This window comes from Crocodylus siamensis, chromosome 5 (genome assembly GCF_052110815.1).
Source record: "Crocodylus siamensis isolate JL-2025a chromosome 5, ASM5211081v1, whole genome shotgun sequence".
In the NCBI taxonomy this organism is placed as follows: Eukaryota; Metazoa; Chordata; order Crocodylia; family Crocodylidae; genus Crocodylus; species Crocodylus siamensis.
This window is the reverse complement of record NC_143399.1, coordinates 162,340,551-162,357,244: the sequence shown is the minus strand read 5'-3', so window position 1 is coordinate 162,357,244 and position 16,694 is coordinate 162,340,551. Positions and strand designations below refer to the sequence as shown.

Genomic DNA, 16,694 nt, shown 5'->3' with positions numbered 1-16,694 from the left:
TGCCTGCCCCAGCTCTTTAGAAAAACAAAACAAAACAAACTCCAGATTCACCGGCTAGTTTAGCAGCCTCGGGGCTTCTGGGGGCTCACAGCAGAGCCGCCCACACCATGCGAGACAGTGGGGGAGCAGCAGGAATCACACCCCCCACCTGGCAGCAGCTGGTGACTAGGGGCTTTTTTCCCCAAAGAGCCGGGAGCTGGGAGAGCGGGCGGGGCAGCCACTGAAAGCGGGTGGGGGATGGGGCTGATTTGGCTGCAGCCAAATCACCAAATCAGATTCAGCTGAATCAGTTTGAGACAGTGAATTGAATCACCAAATCAAATCACTGTCCCCCGAATCGGCTGAATCTGAACCCGAAGCAAATACTAGCCACTTTGCACAGGTGTAATACAAACACACACACCTTATTCAATTAGTTTATAACAGTGCTCTCCAACCTTTTAATGGTGAAGGTAACTTTTTGTAAGTAAAAGGACACCCCAGGATCTACTGCCCCCACCCTACCCCGCCCCCTACCCCACCACCCGGCCTCCGCCCTGCTCTGCCTCAGCCCGCCCCCTGCTTCCCAGACAAGCCACTTGGGCTGTAACTCCAGTCACCCAGCCTGGCCTGGGGGGCAGGGGCATGGCTCAGCCCAGCCATGTATGTCTTGCCACTCCCAACTGTGGAGCCTCTGACAGACTGAGATCTACTGTCAGAGGCTCCAAGATCAACCAGTCAATCGAAATTGACTGTTTGGTGACCACTATAAGGCGGCACATCTACCCTGCCTTCTGCCATTTACTACTTGCCAGTTCTTTCACATGTGGGCTTCAGTTCTTCTCATCATTACCGTGGATGATGATCCTTAAATGTAGCAACAACTGAGAATGACACCCCAATATTTTCCCTACTTTCAGATGTGGCAAAATATTTCAGTCCCTTTCCTATACTTTTCCAGGCCGCAAGGGAAGGGATATATGCTACAGCGATTCTAAAGCAGCTGCAGACTTCCTCAGCATAATTTCATAGTACTCAATTTATGCATGCCTGAAAGAGTCTATCTTCCTTTTTGTTTTCTATGTACATTTCTTTTGTTATTTTTTTTTTTTTAAGTATTTGATTATTTATATCCTGTAAATTACTTGGCTTTGGACTACAGATGTTCAACATTTCCCCTTGGAAAATGAAGAAATAAATGTATGCTTAAAGGAATCAGCATTTTGGCTTGGTTTTTCCATTTCTGGATCTGCCATATTGCACTCTTGTAAGGATGAAGAGGGAAACCCTGCACTGGAAGGCAATTAAAGGAACACATTTTTATAATTAATTCATTTTTTTCCTTTACATTTTTCTCCACAATCTAGTTTCAGCCATGTTCCCTTTTCCTCTCTGGCTTTGTTCTGCCCAAGTTTACTCCCTGAAACTTCCAGACAAAAAAACCACTGCAAACAATGCAATATAAGCAGGGTAGTGCAGCACTGGAAGACTGTGAGTTACCCAAATGTTACTAAGCCATACTTTTAGTCTAAGAATTTGAAAAAGCTTTGGATTTCCTTCATAAAATCCATGTAGCAGGGAGACCTGGATGAGCTACCAGCCACTATGCAAACCAAAGAAACTGGAGATAAATTTCAGGAAGCAGGACATTCTTTGATTACTAGTAACTGGTGAAATAAACCCATCCATGGGGTACCCCCAAACCCCAACGTTTTGCCCTATTGTCCTACTACTTGTTTCAAGGAACAGATCAAAGTTTGTCCTGGGATAACTCCTTATCCATGCACACCTTGGCTCTGCTTCCCTTACACCAGACTGTACAAGTGCAGCAGCGAAATCTCTGCCAGTTCCAGGCAGCTTCCCCTTAAGTTGTGAAAGAATTTTAGCTCCTCCTTTCTATAGAAGGGGCTGGGCTGGAAAATCACTTGCTCCAAGATCACACTTCACCGCCTTACCACAGTTAGGTGACAAAACAACAAAATAATTTCTTTTATAGGAGAAAAGAATTATACAAAAACAATGGACCATATAGCTTGAAGACAGCATACACAAAATCAGGTAACCTTTCCCACCCTCTTTCCTTACTAAAGTACCATTATCCAGAGAGTCCTGTCAAAGTTTCCAGACATTTTTTCTGCCGAGGTCTTCTAGTCTCTGATCACTGGGGCCTCACCCCCAAAGCCTGGGGTAATCCAAAGATAATAAGTAGCTCATAAGAAAGATACACTGATAAAAGGAACATACATGAATACAGATCAGCACTGACTTTTGAATGAGACCACACTCCAGAGTATTCAAACCAAATTTGGGACAAATACCCTAAACCCTAAAATCATTCCTGCTTTTCAGGGGTAGGGTTTTGTGAACCCTGACAAGTCTGTCTCTTCCCCAAGCTGAAATATTCATTGTAATGGCGCCATGAAGTTTAGCAAAATAAGTAAAATAAGGAGTCTGTCTGGTATGTGCTGTTACAATAGGGATAGGAATGGGAAAAAACCCCAACACTTCAGGTTCCTCCATTCTCCAAAAACCATCCAGGATTTAAGGACTGCATTGGTTTAGCTTGCCAACTCAAAGATAAAAGAAGAGCGAAGGTTTCATCTGCCATACATTCTTGTGCAGGAGGGAGCTGTTCAGGGACAGAGGAAGACTGGCTATAATATATGACAGTTAATATAAACACAACCCATTATTCAATAGTAAAATTGTATTTTACACCATTATAGAGTCTTTCACCTCAAGGGATCCCACAGTACTTCACAAATCATGGGCTAATACCTTAGTCCTTACTGATACAACATTCTCACCGACACTTACAAATTGCTTCACTAACCACTGAGGTACAGCCATCCCCAAGATAAGAAACAGCAACATTTTTATCATGGTACAAAAACATCAAATGTCACAGAATAGAACAAATGTATATAATTGCAACTGGAGGAAGAATTTTGAATACAGTAAAATGTTAACATACAAGCTTGAATTTGGAAAGGAAAGAACATTTTTTGCTATTTTTTCTAGAACCTCATTCTAACTCAGCACCACTAAATCCATCACATGACTGGAAAAATATGGGTTTACAAATAGGTGGAATTCCTTACAGACAGTAATAGTTTAGATTCATGAAATATTTTATTAAATATAGCATCTATATCTTTCTAGGGCAATCAAGATAGAGAAAGGACCACATTTTTAGAAACACCTCCTATATTCATGAATAAACTCTCTCCCAAAGAATCAATGGGAAGCACAATTACTTACGGAAATAATCAATAATAATTTAACTATGGGATTAATGACCATAAGTGTAAAACATCATTGGTATCCATAATTTATTAGATACTACATTTTACATTCATATAAAATTTCAGTTCTAAATATTTTAGGATTATTCTTTAAATGAATTAATTGATCAAAGGTAAATGTACAAATAAACATAGTGGATTTAAAGAAAATGGGTCAAAATAATTGAATAAGTAATTAATAAATGAATACCTCAAACTTTTATTGTCCCTCTAAGCTTTCTCTCCCCACCCCATAAATCAGCATATTAGTTATCAGTCCTTACTGTTACCAGATAAACTTAAGATTGTTTTCCATGCCTAGAAGGAAAAGATTATATGCATCATTTTAATTTCAAGATGGGACTATCTATTGGAAAAGATTTACACATTTTACTAGGGCAATTGATCATTTATGAGCACTGGTATAGCATAAAGTTTAGGATGCTGAGGTCACTTAAAGTACTGGAGTTTGAGTGGAAAAATGTATTTAAAAACTTGTCTACAGAGTAATTAAGATAAATTGGTGAAGTCTACTGAAATGTCAGTTGTGATATCAGTTCAACCCCCTAGCTAATTAAATGAGTATTTCACAAAGTAAATCCATAATAAAGAAAGAATGCTTCATGTCCATCAACTTCTTTAATTTGCTTGTTTCTGAATTACTAGACACTAACTTTATAAAAGAACTTAACCAAAAGGAGACAAATCTGACAGTGTAACACCTTGGGGATTTTACAGTATTCATTAAAGAAAAGAACTCAGAAAGGCAACTGAAAATAGATGAAGAGTCTTCACTCCTTGATTCACAATGTAAGGGCAAAAGGAGGATTTTTGTTCTCGCCAGACTTAACAGGAAAGGTTATCCTTTTAAAAGATAAAACTAGCATTGTCACCCTTCTAAAGCAGCTTCTTTGGCTACATCAGTTAAGATATTAGAAATGTCATTCTCTGTTTCAATTCTCCTTCAGGCAAGTAGGTTAACTCATTGCCAGGGAAATTGTAACAGGTCAGATCTTTCAGAATCAATAATGAATTGGGCTGAAGATATCTTTTAGATGGGATAAGTTCAATTAAAACAACCCTCACCACTGATAATGAGTAGAGAGGGAAGGTTAGTTTTGGACAAAGAAACACTGGCCCTCTTGCCAAATAGGCGATGTGAAGATCCATATCAACCTGAATTACACTGAAAACCTTCAGCTTAACAAGAGAGTCTGAAAAATGTAAAGGTCATTTGTTTCAAGGAGACTCTTGAGAGAGAAAGAAAGAACAACATGAAGTAGACTTGAAATATTTCTAATAATTTCTATAACTAATTAGCATGAAAATATTCTCAGAGAATATTCAATGAGGAAGAAAAAAGAAAAAAAAATGTATAATCACTGTGCTTTCAAAGGCACCAAGGATATTTACAATGCTCTTACAGTCAGTATTGTTCTCCTAAGCAGCTTGACAGAATATTTATTTATTGACTTAGACTGGATTGATATAAGAGCCCCAAAACTCAGTCTCCTTTTCAGGTGCAGAACATTAGAAATAAATATTGACTTAAGATGGCAATGCATTCATTCTATCTGGCTTGAAGCAAAGACAAAATCTTGTTTCTTATTGTTTAATTGTGTTACAAATTTGAAAAAGGTAGTTGTTTGGGATGGAGCCAGGAGTAGGTGAAGGGAATGCAGCCACCCTTTCCTGCTTTGGCTGTGCAATGCATGTAGCATGAGCACTCTAACTTCACCAGCTTGTTGGCACAAGTTTCAGCTAGTGCCACTTGTTTCACAAAGCTCCAGAGCCAAGGAGGTGAATGCCACCATCATTTTCCTTCCCACCCCACCAAATCTGGCAGTAGAAGAAAAGGAGGTGGGGGGGAGAAGAGGTGTTAATACCCTTGGCTAAGGAGCCATGTAAAAGCACCAGCTCCAACAAAAGCCCATGCCAACAAGGTGCTGATCTCAGAGAGCTCACAATGCATCACAGCAAAAATGGGGAAGCAAGTGCATATCCTTCCTTGACCCCCTGGCTCCACCACTGGATACAAGTTATTTGCATCAAACTAAGAAGGAAGTCACCCAGTCCTAAATCATAACTAGTGCTTCAAAATGAGCCAAACTTATGGCAATCCTCATCACCACTTTTTCCCCCCTTTGCTCTTTGGAAGCCAAAAATATGTGTGGTCATCTAGGGCCCCGGCCACACATTATGCTTAAGACATGATTAACCAGTTTGGTTGTGAGGCAGCCACACCTTCAATCAATTAATGGTGTGATATAAGACAAGGAATAAGCCACGAAGTAATTTCCCAAAAATTCCTGCAAAAGTTATTCCCCAAAACTTTGTGATTGGTTCCTAACAACCATTAATTGAACATGTGACCATGTGTGCCCCCATGATGCATTTCCTTGCTGGGAGCTCACAACTGATCCAGAGGCTGGGAGCCCGCAGCTGATCTAACTGAAGGGGCTCACAGTGTCAGAAGCTTGCTACTTGCTGGTGCAGAGGGAGCCCGGGATCATGATCCCAGGCTCCTCCTGTACTGGCAATAAGGTATGATGGGATCTGATGCATGCTCCCGTGATCGTGCCTCCTGCCACAAATGTGGCATGGCAGAAAGCATGATTGTGTGGATCATGCATCAGGTATTATGGTATCTTTACCTGCACATCCAGCAGGGGACTAGGGCAGCATCTTAGGAAGGTCACAGATGCTGGATTTATAGAACTTAACACATTAAAGGAGAAGATCAACTAGTGTTGACACTGTCAAAAGAAAAGTCAGCTGTGTAGCAAAAGGATATTTTGTATTCCTCATGTATTAAATTATAAGCAAATCATTGAGCTTTGTCTAATTAATAATATTTTCCTCCCATTCTAATGTTTAAAAAATAAAACTGTGGAGGAGGCTCCTGCAGATAGATATCTTATTTATTGCAACCAATCAGATTTCCAAAGAGCTCTATAAGATAATACTATTTTTTTCAATATATTTCAGAATGAATAAAAATCTTGTCAAATATCTGTTCAGAAGAAAAAAGTTAAACAGCACTCAATGCCTGAATACTAAAACTAGACAAAATGAAAAGAAGTGACTTTTAATGAAAGCATCATTTGCAAGACACAGGATGTGATAGCATCACTCTAATAATTGATAATTAAACCTCAGCTGAAGTACTTGTCCAATAATGGCCACTGCATTATAAGATGGATGCAAAGAAACTAGAGAAAAGCCAGTCATGAGTTCTGAGGAGGATAAAAGGACTGAAAAGCAAACTGTACAAGGAAAAGATAAAAGAAAAAGGAATTATTATATTGGAGGAAAGGAGGACATGAAAGGAGTTTTCGAGGACATAAGGTTGAAAGAAGATGGAGACATGCTGTTCACTCTTGAAAGAGGGCAAGATTCGTAACAATGGGCTTAAACTCTGTCAGAGTAGATTTTGATCAAATCTCAGGGGGAAAAAAATCTTAACTTTAAGAACAGTGGGACAATGGAACAAACTACCTAAGACAGCTGTGGAGTTTTTCAAAAAGGCTGAGTAAGAGGTTCAAAAAACTCCAAAGTGGAATCAATTCAATCTTTGCAGACTTTTCTAAGTTGCATAGATTGAACCGATAACAAACAGAACTGATGCTCAGTGTTTGGGTGACCAGCACAGGCAGAAGCCTACAGTGGCCCAGGTTGGGAGCCTGGGTGAACTCGTGCACCACCCCTCATGGCAAAACTGCTTAAGGCTGCTGAACCCAGTGCCATGGCAGCCTGGCTGAGATGTGGGGTGATAATGCACCCCCTCCCCATCCCCCCAGTTAATCAGAACAGGATAAAGGAAGCCAAAATTATATACGTTTTCCACAGGCTCCTGCTTGTCAGGTCCTGCAGCAGCTCTCTCAGACTGAATTTTCTAGCTTACTTGAGTAAGTGGGTGAAATTGTTTGGCTTGTGTTATATAAGATTGCAGTAGATGATCACAATGTGCATACACATGAAATGTTTTTCAGGCATTATTTGTGCTAACCAGTATAATTTTAATGCACACATTCTACTTTGTACACCTAGAGTTGTTAATGAAAATGTCAGTATATAGAGTCAGACTTATACAAATCAGAAGTCAAGTTGAAGGCCCCTTTAATTATATTCCTAGCTGTATTGAAAGTAACATTACTGGCAGGACAACTAGTACTCGTGAAAAGCTCAATTTCAACTTGAAAAATTTCATGTTATTAAAATTTGGTTAATAAAAATATTTAGCTCCAAAAATGTATGTGAAATTTTACAGGAAATTTGTTTTTCTGCAAACACACTCAAAAGTGGGGAAATGAGAGCACAAATACAATCTAAGGATTCTTACTGTAAGAATAAATTGACTGAATAAAACATTTTTTATGGATATTCAATATTACTTTATGCATATTAGAATTCTATATATTAAGACAAAATTCCAGTACAAATTTGGTTTAGTTTGTGAATCTATCTGATACAGGAACTGATAAAATAAAATTGAAATTCTAGTGTGAGATTTCAAGAAACCTATTACATGCTTTCAACTAGTTCCAACAGTAATAGCTAAAATCCTCCAGGATAAAAATCAGACAATGATTCTACTACTCCCCTGGTAGTCTTTAAGATCATGGTTTCAGCCTCTAATCCAGATGTTAACAGACTTTCCCCTCTATTACTCAGAATGATATCAGAAGCTCTCATAATTTCTCTGGGACAGATGAAACATTTATCCTTAGCAGTTGATAATTAGTCACATGTTTCTCATTACACAGTCCTAATAACCAACAGACTTTTCAGTAGCAAATATGGTAATCCCATTAGACAAAAACTCATACAACAGAAATAAAGAAATCCAGGGTGAAAAAAACAATGGCAACTCTACTGAGGAAACTGACATTCAATCAGCCAAACCAAGCTACATTAAAAAACCCTGCAACTACTAAATATTCTTTAGCCTCTCTGTGTTTCTGATCAAACATAAGTGTAAGGATACGATTATATACCAAAACGGTTCCTGAAATATATTCCCCATATATGCACAGTAAAGCTAAGTACAGACAGTCACAAAGCCCAAGGCTGAACTGATTCACTCTTTGCTGGTTAGTCCAAGCAGCATAAAGTGAACTGATAAGCAAGTGGCTACACATTCACTTTTGATTCCTGAAATACAGCCATATGCCTGTAGTGGTCCAGGCCAGAAGCTGGGGAGGCACTAGAGCATGCCGCCTTGCTCAGCTGGAGCAGGCATTTTGAGCCAAGGCTAGCCTGCCCACCCTGTGAGGAGGAAGTGCTTGTGAGGGAGGTGCAAAACATGCAGGGCTTCTGGGGGTCTACGAAGGAACTTGAATCTGGAGGGGATCTGGAACAGAAGGTCAATAAACTGATTTAACCTAAATCAGTGAAGTCTGATTTTTCAGTTTATCAAAAACTGGCTTTGGCCATTTTGAAAATGGGTCATGTCCACTGAACTTCTGTTGTGTTATAGGATGCAGACAGAAGTGCAGCTTCCCACCATAACTGAGAACACTTTGCAGAAGTGTTCCAAGTTACAACGACCCCTTGGAATAAACAGAAGCTCACTCCTAGTTCCAGGGGGAAGGGGAGTCTAGCCGCCAGCTGAAGCCTGCAGCTGATTTCCCCTAGCAATGGCCTTTCCTCTCTCCCAGCCTGGCCTGGTTTCAGAATGGAGGAGGGAAATGGAGGAGAGGGAGTTCCTTCTAGGCATTCCCCAGCCAGTGCTGGAGGATAGAGTTGGTGTATTGGAGCTCCCCGCCTTGGAGGGGCTCCTGTACACCTGCCCCACCATCCAGCAGGGGCTGAAAAAACCCCAAACCGAACTTCTTCTGCTCCTTCTACACCATCCCATTCTGAAAACAGCTCAAAGCTGGCAAGCTGTGCAGAAATAAGTTTCTGAAGAGTCTCTGTTTTGAAACATCTTCATCTGACCCCTCATGCAACAAGGAGCCATTCTGAAGATGTGTGCACCTCTACACTTGGGTTTGGTCACAGCTATAAACTGCTTTGTCTGGCCAGAACAGGTGAAAATGATCTCTTCTGCCTGAGCCCATATATTTGAACCAGTTTCTGATCACTTATACTGGTTTACATGTATAGCCCAGGTATACTCTAGTATATACTCCCCTTCTCCAATTGAAAGGAATTGTTAGCTGGCAGGTGTGCTGTAGGGGGAACTGCAGACCATGGAGTTTCCCTCCATCCATATAGAACCAGGCCAGGACAGTTAGGGGGCTAACTATATACGCATTTATTTACATTAATGTATCACAAGGAAAAGAAACATATATATATGATTTCCAAGCAAATAACATAAACAATACCTTCTAGGTAAATGCTATAAAACCTTATACCAGTGCTCCAGATACAGATAAGCCACAGGTAAGTATCTGAGCTGAAACAGATAAACCCCAAAATAAACACAGATAATCAACAGATAAACTATAGGTAAGTATAAGTAAACAATAAATAAGCCACAATACAAATAAACAACAGGTGAATAACAGCGAAAGGGGATCCCAGCAGAGCCCTACTCAGTCATAAATTTAAGACTCTACTCATCTACTAATTTACAAACATGAGAGTTTACAAAATATAAGGCACAACATCACACCACTTACGGTGCAAGGACCTCAAAGATAAACTTAATCCCAAGGTGAAACCCCAATGCCCCTTGGCTCTTTTCCCAAACCCTTCAGGGAAGCTGCACACTGAGAGCCTAGCTGCAGGAGCCATCTGCCTTTCCCCGCTGATAAAAGTCTTCAGGGGCTCTTCCAGGCTGCTGCTTTGCCCTGCTGAGCAGCTCTCCTTAGCTCTTCTAAGCCTTGCTCTTCTCTCTTCTTCATCCCTGATGCATCTCCCGAGAGCTGGACATGCAGCTCCTTTTATTCTCTTCAGGAGGCTCCCCAAAGTTCTGCCTAACCAGCAGAATGCAGTCTCAAACCAGGTCTGATGCTCCTTTCTTTTCTTTTTTTTTTCCCTCTTTGCCCTGAGCAGGGGTGGGGCAAGCCTGATGGGCTCCACCAATCACAAAGACGATTTTCTGAGCCCAGACATGCTGGGCTGCATTGGTAAGTTTGCTACACACATAATTTCTGTCCCTAGCCTAAGAGGGTTTTACTGGTCTACAGCTGCTGGCTATGGCAGGGTGTACACATTTCACTTGGAGCATCATGAAAGTGCATACCCACACCATTGCCACTGCATCCTCATACTAGCCCATGTATCCTAGATAACGGATACAGGAACCAGGCCATGGTCTTGTTGTTGCTGCAATGGGTCTTCTAAAACTAATTTCCATGGCACTGTTCCTCTTGCCTTTGTGTTTCCAGTATGAAAGGTGCTACATAGCTACTGTGCAGCAGGAAAGATGGCTCTGCACTCTTCATTTGTAAATGTAAACACTTGAATGGAGATAAGCACCAGCTAATGCATTTTTTTAACAATGTATATACAGCAGCTTGGGATAATGGGTCTGCCAGGTGGTCCACAGCTATAAACCTTATATTTAATATGTGAATACATGCATGAATGCATACATGCTCACACATACTCATTTATGAACTTCATAAAGGTTATCTGTTGAAAACATATAATACAATTATATATACATACACACACACAGATGCCCATGCCTTTTATTGCATATATATATATATATGGCTTAGACAAATTTTAAATAATAGATTCATTTCTGTTCAGATGCTAATTGGATGCTTGCTCAAAGTGGCCAGTTTTCCACAGCCTGAAAAACTTGAGTTCACCATTTTTTTTGGTAACACCATGTAATTGTGGATATTCTTATTGTCCAGACAAATACCTAGTGCCACTAGAAAAGCGCTTTCCAGTGACAGACAGACATACTTGGTGGTTGCTTCCATCAGTAGAAAACACCAAGATACTAGATACTGTAATGATGATACTTTTGTTTACAAAAAGCTATTTTAGATTATTTATAGAGGGTTCTAAATAATTCTCTCTGATCCCTGTACAGCTGGGATTCACTATGATTCTAGCAACTATATTTATAGGCAGAGAGGTCAAAAAAATTCTGTCTTCCTCCAGACATACATCACAAATGATGGAAAGATGCGATGCCACTGGCATTCATTTGGGATGACCTGCATAATTCATTCATGGCAAATTTGATCCCCCTTCAGGGAAATTCCCAGGGCACACAGGATCAGGCCTGAAGCCCTGGGAGTGCCTGCCCAGAGCAGCAGGAGTGTGGGGGCATCTCCGGACAACCTGTGCTTTCCCACCCTAAAACAAACAGACATCTACCACAAACTAGTGGTATAAGTTTATACTACCTTTTGTTGCAGCCACAAATTTTGGCATTTCAGGTGTGACAAAAGGCACGGACGTCTGTTTACTTCCACTCTGTATCATCGTAAAAAAAAATTATCGTGGCACAAAGGCAATGTCTCTTTGCAGCCTTAGTTCCCTGACACATGAGAAGTGTAGGTCTTAAAATCAACTCATGCTGCAAACGTGCAGATATAACCATTTTGTCAATTGTAGTGACAATTCATAGGAAGAAGAATTGATTTTGAGCTGTTCAAAGGAGGAGACAGAAGTAAAGGTCCTGAAAGGTCTCACTAGTGAGTAGGAGAGAGATTATGAAAGGAGCGGGACTTGTTGTAGGCTTTAACAGCGAGTCTTGGACACTTTGATAAGCCAGTTGCCAAAAGACTGCTTGGATAAGAGGACTTTCATCTAGAGTTATTTAAGACACTCCTTGATGGACAAGTGAGAGAAACGATAAAATTAGTCACTGAATCAAACCATGGAAGAGGTAGAATTCTTTGGAGTGGGTTGCGGAAGAAGAACTTGTGTTGATGGAAGATGTAAACTCTCAAGGATCAGACACATTTTAATATAACAATGTATACACAAACATATCAGGTGTTTTACTATCTAGCATGGATTTCTAATAAAGGTAAAGAAAAATTCAGTTCAGACAGCTTATATTCTGTATTTGACCTATTCAGGAAGAAAAAGAAAATGAAAATTGAAAAGAATCTCATTCAATCATTAGTGGCATTAGTAGAAAAAAAAGACTCAAAAGATTCCTAGACTGAACTGGTTTGAAGCTGCATAAGATATATTTTCCAAGAAAATTCAAAAAGAACGCCTTTACCCCCCCACCCCAAAAAAACCCAAACCAATGCTATTCAAGGATCAAGAATCTTTTTTTTTTTTAAACATGAATATTTTAAATTTAAGGAAATTAAACCTTTCATTTTTGACAGCAAGTACATGCTGTGGAATGTGTTAATTGGCTGCACCCCCTGGGCACTACAAGCTCCCAAGCATTCAGCCTTTTGCTTCATGCCTGACTTTGCATCTTCGTGTGAGGTTATATCACATTATTCCCTATTGTATGAAACTGCTTGTGTAATGACACTGCGAATCCAAAGTGACTGCAATGTACTTTGACTGGAATGTCAGCACAAAGTTCTTGTGATGTGTTGTCACATGAACACAATGCGATAATACTTCTCTGTCCATTTTACTTGCAGTGCATATATATGCAGAATGAGGTCACAACTTTCCAGTTTGACTATCACAGCCATTCTATAAATGTCTAACTCTATTCCTTCCTATTAAAAAGAATATATGCTTTAGTTTTTCATTTACTTATATAGAAATACTCACCAGCTTTATGAAAACAGAAGTACTATAAGATTATAGTAAGAATTACTTGTAATTTCTTAAATATTAAAAATTAAATTAAACAAGTTGGATGTGATGATAAACCATTTAATGAGAGAAGTACAAGTGTGAACACAGGACCTGAACTAGTTGTCAACAAGCAAAAGATGAGAAGGCTGTTTGAGAGAACTAAGAGGGATGCACTTCTGATGTGTCTGGCTGTAAGATTTAGTTACTGCAGAATGACTTGCAGAACTTCACAAGGTGGGGAGGGGGAAGGGAGGACCCCTAAAACACAGAAAAAATGAGACATAAAATGTACTCTCCTCCCACCCCAGAACATTAATACCAGACAACCATGTGTGTGAAACCTGGGCATGAGTTCAAGAGCATCAATTTTGTGTTCACTGAACCATTCCATTCTGTTGCGATGAACCACACAATTCTAAATTCATGCAACTGTGAAGACTAACTATATACATCTTTTCTAAGCCTTCCTGAAAATCATCAGGAAGAAATCTATTTTATCAAGAGTCTCAAGAAATCCTAGCCTCTGAAAGCATACATGTTAAAAAAAGAAAAACCAATTTCAGGTTTCTTTAGACCATTCAGAAGTGCCCATTAAATAAGATATTTGGGGGGGAAATTCTGTCTAGTATTACACCATGCAGCCTTAATGACCTTAAAGGTCATATCATTTAGGGGAGATGTTTTTTTGGTGGGGGGCAAGAGTAGTAGAAAATGCTTGAATGTAAATTTTTAAAAACTTAATATAACACTATAATATAATTCCTGTGCAATTAATGAAACTTAAAAAATATCTGAAGAGTCAACTATATTGGTTATTACAGAGAAAAGCCATATTCTTGTGGCTTCTAGCATTTAGACAATGCAAAATGGTAGGATTTTGTTCAGGAGAGAATCTGGGCTGTACAGAATATCAAATGCCACATATAATAATATACACTATATACAACGACATGTATTATAGCCTAATAATAAATAATGTTGCAGACACTGTAATATATATAGCTTATAGAGTAAAAAAAAAGCAGTATAGTTTCTCTCCAGAATTACGATATAATTACTTGTTTAATATCTACTATAGTTGAAAATGTTGACTCTTTGGAAGTCACATGTCAAACAATGCTAAAGGAATGCAATGGCATGGTTTAGAGTATTTTATCTACTGTGACTTTATGTTTTAAGTGTTTAACATGATATGTCTTTTTACTTTATTTTTTTCCCAGTTGAACAAAACTTTTTAAAAGTTTTCACAATTAGAGTTATTTTGGGGATTATTTTAAAGGATTGTATTGATGCTTGCAGCTCTGCTTGGGTAATGATAATTTGCCAAAATTGCAAGCCTCTACAAACCTCAGATCTTTATTATTATATCGTCAAATGCCAGGCTGATATTTGCATATAGTTTCTATTTGGAAACACAAATAAAGAAAATAAAATTTGAATCAGTCTAAATCACTGTTCTTTTTCATCACTCTCCCCATAACCCCCCTCCACAAAAAAGGGGAAAAAATGGAAAAAGATGGCCACTACTTTCATTGAGCTGGCACTTCTTTGACAATAAATCATATTTTAGATGCACATTTGTTTAAAATAGTAAAAATAAATGCACTTATTCTGGTTCTTCAGTTGCAATCAGTGATATCTCACAGAATTACAGTAGGTAATTCATTAACAGTGTATTATTTACTTTACGAAAGAGAAGGGAAGCCGTAAATTAAGAAATTCTAGTGAATTCATATTGGCCTCTTTCTTTTGTTTTAATAGTGCGAAGGAAAGGAACTTCATGCAATGGTTTTGACAGCATAAAAGGAACTAATTGGGCTATAACTGATAACAGCTACAGGCTGAAGGAGCAAGCAAAACAGATTTCAGAATGAATTAGCTTATCACTTAATTAGTGGTAGCTCTGAATCATAACACAATAGATACTTAATCTCCCTAAATAATACAAAAAATATTTCACTAGTAAGTCTAGCCCAAACTGGGGTTTTTTCCACATAAAGTTGTTTAAACCTTTTTCCATAAATATTTCCATTCAGACCACTTTCCATGTAGTGTCTATGATTTATAAATGAAAATAAGCATATAACAAAGATAGGTGTGATGTTTTCCACGTGGCATTTTGTTCCTACTATGCAACCCAGAAGTACAAAATATAAAACCAAGACATTTTAAATGGAACATTTTGAACAAAAATATTATTCAATCAGTATTACACAAACAATGTTAAGAAAGCGTCACAACGTTACAGCTGACGTGATAAAATAGTAAGATCACAAATAAACTTTATCTACAGTATTTTAAAAGGTGTTTATTTCCTCATATCTGTGCACAAGTGTTAATAAGTGCCCTTGCTGTTATAGTTTATTGTCCATATTATGGTGGTACTGGGTATTGTAGAAATATTGAATGAAAAATAAGATTTTCCCCAAAGAGTTTATAACCAAACCTAGAAAAAAAATTAACACATGGGTAATATAAGAATAGGCAAGTAGGGAAGAGGTCGAACAAAAGTCTCAAATAAAAGGGTCCAAAATCTGTATCTGGCATAATGACTGTAAGGGGCTCAAGGAATGAGCACAGGAAGTTCAAGTTGCAAGAAAGCTGGGAAGGAGATACCAGAGACTCAGTGGAACAGAGATGGAGGAAAACCAGTCAGGAGTTCAGGCAGAATTGAGAATTAGCACAGATGACAGCTGACATAGTTAGAGGATGAGGTTGCATACAGCAACGGTGAAAAAGAAAGGAGGGGTGGAGTAGAGGAAGAATGTCTTGCAACTAATGGCAGACCTTGCCTCTGCTCGTGTTCTACAATTACGATTCTGGGCCGCCCATTAAGAAGCATCACCACATCAGCTAAACTGGACAGTGATTTTCTGATGTGCATAAACACACTAGAAAGTCTTTTTCTGTTTCTGAAGAAATGTAGTATAAACAGACAGTACCTGTTTGTTTGGGGAACGCACGAAAGTACAAAATAATGTGATGTTACTTTTGACACACATTCTTCTGTGCACCTACCAGACCCCTGCATATGTTGAATTGTGAACAGATCCAAACAAGGATGCTGCTGTTGCACATATTGGGATTGTGGTCATGTAGAAACGGATGTTGTTGTAAGCACCAGGGTAGTGGCAGGATTTAAAGCTGGGGGAAGCAAGTACAGGTTAGGACAAACCAGGAATTGGGAGTGGGTCACACCTATCAGGTCCCTCAATAGTCTAACTCATTGTAAAAATGTGTGCATATGCATAAGGTAAACATATATTTATATAGAATTTAAGCCAATATTTTAATTGCACTTTAAAGCTCAGTTCAAAGATTCAGAGATTGTTAGGGGCTGGAAAGGGCCTTGTAGATCATCGGGTCCAGTCCCACTGCACTAGGCAGGAAAAGACAACTGGGGTCAAGTGACCCAAATGAGGTACCTGTCCAGTCTCCTGTTGAAGACTTCCAGGGTAGGTGACAGCACCACCTCTGGAGGGAGTTTATTCTACCGTCTGGACGCCCCAACTGTGATCGAGTTTTTCCTGGAATTGAGCCTGAAGCAGCCTTCCAGGAGTTTGTATCCATTGCTCCTGGTCTTCCCCAGGGGTGCCCTGGTGAACAGCTTGCTCACCAAGTTCTTGATGTGCTCCCTTGATACAGCAGTAAGCCACTACCAAGTCCCCTCTCAGCCTTCTTTTCTGTAGGCTGAAGAGGCCCAAGTCCCTCAGCCTCTCGTCACATGGCTTGTCT

General features: G+C 39.3%; 1 protein-coding gene across 1 annotated transcript in view; it reads right to left on the bottom strand.

Annotated features, from left to right (window-relative positions):
- The window catches only part of THSD7A (thrombospondin type 1 domain containing 7A), a 528,740-nt gene that overhangs the window by 241,645 nt on the left and 270,401 nt on the right, over positions 1-16,694 (bottom strand). The gene's annotated exons all lie outside the window — the stretch shown is intronic.